We start from the raw sequence: 6,051 nt of genomic DNA, 5'->3' as shown, positions 1-6,051 counted from the left end.
AGGCCATAAAGATCATCAAGGACATCAACCACCCGAGCCACTGCCTGTTCACCCCGCTATCATCCAGAAGGCGAGATCAGTACAGGTGCATCAAAGCTGGGACCGAGAGTCTGAAAAACAGCTTCTATCTCAAGGCCATCTGACTGTAAAACAGCCACCACTAACATTGAGTGGCTGCTGCCTACATACTGACTCAACTCCAGCCACTTTAATAACGGAAAAATGGATGTAAAAATGTATCACTAGCCACTTTAAACAATGCCACTTTATATAATGTTTACATACCCTACATTCCTCATCTCATATGTATATACTGTACTCGATCCCATCTACTGCATCTTGCCTATGCCGTTCTGTACCATCACTCATTCATATATCTTTATGTACATATTCTTCATCCCTTTACACTTGTGTGTATAAGGTAGTAGCTGTGGAATTGTTAGGTTAGATTACTCGTTGGTTATTACTGCATTGTCGGAACTAGAAGTAAAAGCATTAAGCTACAATCGCATTAACATCTGCTAACCATGTGTATGTGACATACATTTTGATTTGAGGTAGAGGGAGAGGTAAAGGTAGAGGGAGGTAGAGAGGGAGGTAGAGAGAGAGTAGAGAGAGGTAGAGAGAGAGGTAGAGAGAGAGGTAGAGAGAGAGGTAGAGAGAGAGGTAGAGAGAGAGAGGTAAAGGGAGAGAGAGGGAGAGGTAGAGAGAGAGAGAGAGAGAGAGATAAAGGGAGAGAGGTAGGGAGAGAGGTAGGGAGAGAGGTAGAGAGAGAGGTAGGGAGAGAGGTAGGGAGAGAGGTAGAGAGAGATAAAGGGAGAGAGAGTTAGGGAGAGAGGTAGGGAGAGAGGTGGAGAGAGAGAGAGAGAGAGAGAGAGAGAGAGAGAGAGAGAGAGAGGGAGAGAGAGATAAAGGGAGAGAGAGGTAGGGAGAGAGGGTAGGGAGAGAGGTAGAGAGAGAGGTAGAGAGAGAGGTAGAGGGAGAGGTAGAGAGAGATAAAGGGAGAGAGAGTTAGGGAGAGAGGTAGGGAGAGAGGTAGGGAGAGAGGTAGGGAGAGAGGTAGGGAGAGAGGTAGGGAGAGAGGTAGAGAGAGAGGTAGAGAGAGAGGTAGGGAGAGAGGTAGAGGGAGAGGTAGAGAGAGATAAAGGGAGAGAGAGGTAGAGAGAGAGGTAGAGAGAGAGGTAGAGAGAGAGGTAGAGAGAGAGGTAGGGAGAGAGGTAGGGAGAGAGGTAGAGAGAGAGGGAGGGAGAGAGGTAGGGAGAGAGGTAGAGAGAGATAAAGGGAGAGAGAGGTAGAGAGAGAGGGAGAGGGAGAGAGGTAGAGAGAGAGGTAGGGAGAGAGGTAGGGAGAGAGGTAGAGAGAGATAAAGGGAGAGAGGTAGAGAGAGATAAAGAGAGAGAGGTAGAGAGAGAGGTAGAGAGAGAGGTAGAGAGAGAGGTAGGGAGAGAGGTAGAGAGAGAGGTAGAGAGAGAGGTAGGGAGAGAGGTAGGGAGAGAGGTAGAGAGAGAGGTAGAGAGAGAGGTAGGGAGAGAGGTAGGGAGAGAGGTAGGGAGAGGTAGAGAGAGAGGTAGAGAGAGAGGTAGGGAGAGAGGTAGAGAGAGAGGTAGGGAGAGAGGTAGAGAGAGAGGTAGAGAGAGAGGTAGAGAGAGAGGTAGGGAGAGAGGTAGGGAGAGAGGTAGAGAGAGAGGTAGGGAGAGAGGTAGAGAGAGGTAGAGGAGAGGTAGAGAGGTAGGGAGAGAGGTAGGGAGAGAGGTAGGGAGAGAGGTAGGGAGAGAGGTAGGAGAGAGGTAGAGGTAGAGGTAGAGAGGTAGAGAGAGAGGTAGGGAGAGAGGTAGGGAGAGAGAGGTAGGAGAGAGGTAGAGAGAGGTGGAGAGAGAGGTAGAGAGAGAGGTAGAGGGAGAGGTAGGGAGAGAGGTAGGGAGAGAGGTAGAGAGAGGTAGGGAGAGAGGTAGGGAGAGAGGTAGGAGAGAGGTAGGGAGAGGAGAGAGAGAGAGGTAGGGAGAGAGAGAGAGGTAGGGAGAGAGGTAGGGTAGAGGTAGAGAGGAGAGGGAGAGGTAGAGAGAGATAGGGAGAGGGAGAGAGAGGTAGGGAGAGAGAGAGAGAGGAGAGAGAGAGGTAGAGAGAGGTAGAGAGAGAGGTAGGGAGAGAGGTAGAGAGAGGTAGAGAGAGAGAGGTAGGGAGAGAGGTAGAGAGAGAGGAGAGAGGTAGAGAGAGAGGTAGAGAGAGAGGTAGAGAGAGGTAGAGAGAGGTAGGGAGAGAGGTAGAGAGAGAGAGAGTAGGGAGAGAGAGTAGAGAGAGAGGTAGAGAGAGAGTAGAGAGAGAGGTAGAGAGAGAGGTAGAGAGAGAGGTAGGGAGAGAGGTAGGGAGAGAGGTAGAGAGAGAGAGGTAGAGAGAGAGAGGTAGAGAGAGGTAGAGGAGAGGTAGAGAGAGAGGTAGAGAGGTAGAGGTAGGGAGAGAGAGTAGAGAGAGAGGTAGAGAGAGAGAGGTAGAGAGAGAGGTAGGGAGAGAGGTAGAGAGAGGTAGAGAGAGAGGTAGAGAGAGAGGTAGGGAGAGAGGTAGAGAGAGGTAGGGAGAGAGAGGTAGGGAGAGAGGTAGGGAGAGAGGTAGAGAGAGAGAGGTAGAGAGAGAGGTAGAGAGAGAGAGGTAGGGAGAGAGAGGTAGAGAGAGAGGTAGAGAGAGAGAGGTAGAGAGAGAGGGTAGGGAGAGAGGTAGGGAGAGAGGTAGGGAGAGAGGTAGGGAGGTAGAGAGGTAGGAGAGAGGTAGAGAGAGAGGTAGAGAGAGAGGGAGAGAGGTAGAGAGAGAGAGAGGTAGAGAGAGAGGTAGAGAGAGAGGTAGAGAGAGAGGTAGAGAGAGAGGTAGAGAGAGAGGTAGAGGGAGAGAGAGAGAGAGAGGTAGAGAGAGAGGTAGAGAGAGAGGTAGAGAGAGAGGTAGGGAGAGAGGTAGAGAGAGAGGTAGAGAGAGAGGTAGAGAGAGAGAGGTAGAGAGAGAGGTAGGGAGAGAGAAAATACTTGAATCAGTCATAGAGCCCATTGCCCTTTACGGTGGTGAGGTCTGGGGTCCGCTCACCAACCAAGACTTCACAAAATGGGACAAATGCCAAATTGAGACTCTGCATACAGAATTCTGCAGAAATATACAACGTAGAACACCAAATAATGCATGCAGAGCAGAATTAGGACGATACCCACTAATTATCAAAATCCAGAAAAGAGCTGTTAAATTCTACAACCACTTAAAAGGAAGCGATTCCCAAACCTTCCATAACAAAGCCATCACCTACAGAGAGATGAACCTGGAGAAGAGTCCCCTAAGCAAGCTGGTCCTGGGGCTCTGTTCACAAACACAAACACACCCCACAGAGCCCCAGGACAGCAACACAAATAGACCCAACCAACCAAATCATGAGAAAACAAAAAGATAATTACTTGACACATTGGAAAGAATGAACAAAAAAACAGAGCAAACTAGAATGCTATTTGGCCTTAAACAGAGAGTACACAGCGACAGAATACCTGACCACTGTGACTGACCCAAAATTAAGGAAAGCTTTGACTATGTACAGACTCAGTGAGCATAGCCTTGCTATTGAGAAAGGCCGCCGTAGGCAGACATGGCTCTCAAGAGAAGACAGGCTATGTGCTCACTGCCCACAAAATGAGGTGGAAACTGAGCTGCACTTCCTAACCTCCTGCCCAATGTGACCATATTAGAGAGACATATTTCCCCCAGATCACACAGATCCACGAAGAATTCGAAAAACAAATCCGATTTTGAAAAACTCCCATATCTTTTGGGTGAAATTCCACAGTGTGACATCACAGCAGCAATATTTGTGACCCGTTGCCACGAGAAAAGGGCAACCAGTGAAGAACAAACACCATTGTAAATACAACCCATATCTATGTTTATTTATTTCCCTTTTGTACTTTAACTATTTGTACATTGTTACAACACTGTATATATATACATAATATGACATTTGTAATATCTTTATTGTTTTGAAACTTCTGTATGTGTAATGTTTACTGTTCATTTTTATTGTTTATTTCACTTTATATATTATCTACCTCACTTGCTTTGGCAATGTTAACACATGGTTCCCATGCCAATAAAGCCCCTTGAATTGAAATTGAATTGAGAGGCAGAGAGAGAGAGAGGTGTAGAGAGAGATATTTAACAGAGTAATAAAAATATGTAATGCCTCAATAAAAGGATATTAACACAGCACTTCTCATTAGTGGTAACTTCCCTCCTTCCTTCGATCTCTCTCTCTCTCTCCCCATCTCTGTCCTCTCCCTCCGTTTTCTATCTCTCTCTCCTTCTTCACCCTCTCTCTCTCTCTCCCATCTCCCCCCCCCTCTCTTCGTCTCTCTCTCCCCCTGCTCTCTCTCTCTCCCATCTCCACCCCCCTCTCTTCGTCTCTCTCCCCCTGCTCTCTCTCTCTTTCTCTCTCTCTCTCTCCCATCTCCACCCCCTCTCTTTGTCTCTCTCCCCCCTGCTCTCTCTCTCTCTGTCTCTCTCTCTCTCCCATCTCCACCCCCTCTCTTTGTCTCTCTCTCCCCCTGCTCTCTCTCTCTGTCTCTCTCTCTCTCTCCCATCTCCACCCCCCTCTCTTTGTCTCTCTCTCCCCCTGCTCTCTCTCTCCCATCTCCACCCCCCTCTCTTCGTCTCTCTCTCCCCCTGCTCTCTCTCTCTCTGTCTCTCTCTCTCTCCCATCTCCACCCCCTCTCTTTGTCTCTCTCTCCCCCTGCTCTCTCTCTCTCTCTCTCTCTCTCTCTCTCTCTCTCTCTCTCTCTCTCTCTCTCTCTCTCTCTCTCTCCCATCTCATCTCCACCCCCTCTCTTCGTCTCTCTCCCCCCTGCTCTCTCTCTCCCATCTCCACCACCCTCTCTTCGTCTCTCTCTCCCCCTGCTCTCTCTCTCTGTCTCTCTCTCTCTCCCATCTCCACCACCCTCTCTTCGTCTCTCTCTCCCCCTGCTCTCTCTCTGTCTCTCTCTCTCTCCCATCTCCACCCCCTCTCTTTGTCTCTCTCTCCCCCTGCTCTCTCTCTCTCTCTCTCTCTCTCTCCCCATCTCCACCACCCTCTCTTCGTCTCTCTCTCCCCCTGCTCTCTCTCTCCCATCTCCACCCCCCTCTCTTTGTCTCTCTCTCCCCCTGCTCTCTCTCCCATCTCCACCCCCCTCTCTTCGTCTCTCTCTCCCCCTGCTCTCTCTCTCTGTCTCTCTCTCTCTCTCCGTCTCTCTCCACCCCCCCCCTCTCTCTCCCATCTCCACCCCCTCTCTTCGTCTCTCTCTCCCCCCGCTCTCTCTCTCTCCATCTCCACCCCCCTCTCTTCGTCTCTCTCTCCCCCTGCTCTCTCTCTTTTTCCCCTACTCTTCCTTCCTTCCAAAAATATTTACGATTTCCTAGAGAGGGTTGGAGGGGAGGGGTTATAAGTGAAGAGCAGACAAATTGCATTCTCAAACTGTATTACTGTCTCTGCACGTGGAAATGAAAAATGAACAATAAGCCTGCAATCAACATTCTCCCACAGGCACCGTGTCAAACTCCCATACGACCCCTTAGATTAGTGCCCGAGTCCCAAATGGCACCCTATTCCCTCCCACTACTTTACCAGGACCCTATTCTATGTCTCTACTTTCCCCCAGGACCCTATTCCCTATCTCTCACTACTTTCCAGGACCCTATTCCCTTATAGAGCACTACTTTAGACCAGGACCCTATTCCCTATTTTCCTACTTTAGACTTCAAAACCCTTTATTTCCTAGAGAGGGTTGGAGGGGGACCAGGACCCTTTCCCTATGAAGAGCAGACACTATTGATTCTCAAACTGTATTCCTGTCTCTGCACGTGGAAATGAAAAATGAACAATAAGCCTGCAATCAACATTCTCCCACAGGCACCGTACTCAAACTCCCATACGACCCCTTAGACCAGGACCCTAATTCCCTATATAGTGCACTACTTTAGACCAGGACCCTATTCCCTATATAGTGCACTACTTTAGACCAGGACCCTATTCCCTATGTAGTACACTACTATAGACTAGAA

General features: G+C 49.1%; 1 long non-coding RNA gene across 1 annotated transcript; it reads left to right on the top strand.

Moving 5' to 3' along the window:
- Nucleotides 1-729: 729 nt before the first annotated feature.
- Nucleotides 730-3,739, top strand: LOC127929650 (uncharacterized). The gene is made up of 3 exons (XR_008135699.1): nucleotides 730-800; nucleotides 1,438-1,545; nucleotides 3,002-3,739. It is a non-coding gene; the product is annotated as an uncharacterized LOC127929650 (long non-coding RNA).
- Nucleotides 3,740-6,051: the final 2,312 nt, after the last annotated feature.

The sequence above is a fragment of the Oncorhynchus keta genome, unplaced genomic scaffold, assembly GCF_023373465.1.
Source record: "Oncorhynchus keta strain PuntledgeMale-10-30-2019 unplaced genomic scaffold, Oket_V2 Un_scaffold_9339_pilon_pilon, whole genome shotgun sequence".
Lineage (NCBI taxonomy): Eukaryota > Metazoa > Chordata > Actinopteri > Salmoniformes > Salmonidae > Oncorhynchus > Oncorhynchus keta.
The sequence above is the reverse complement of the archived record's forward strand: the minus strand, read 5'-3'. Positions and strand labels throughout refer to the sequence as shown.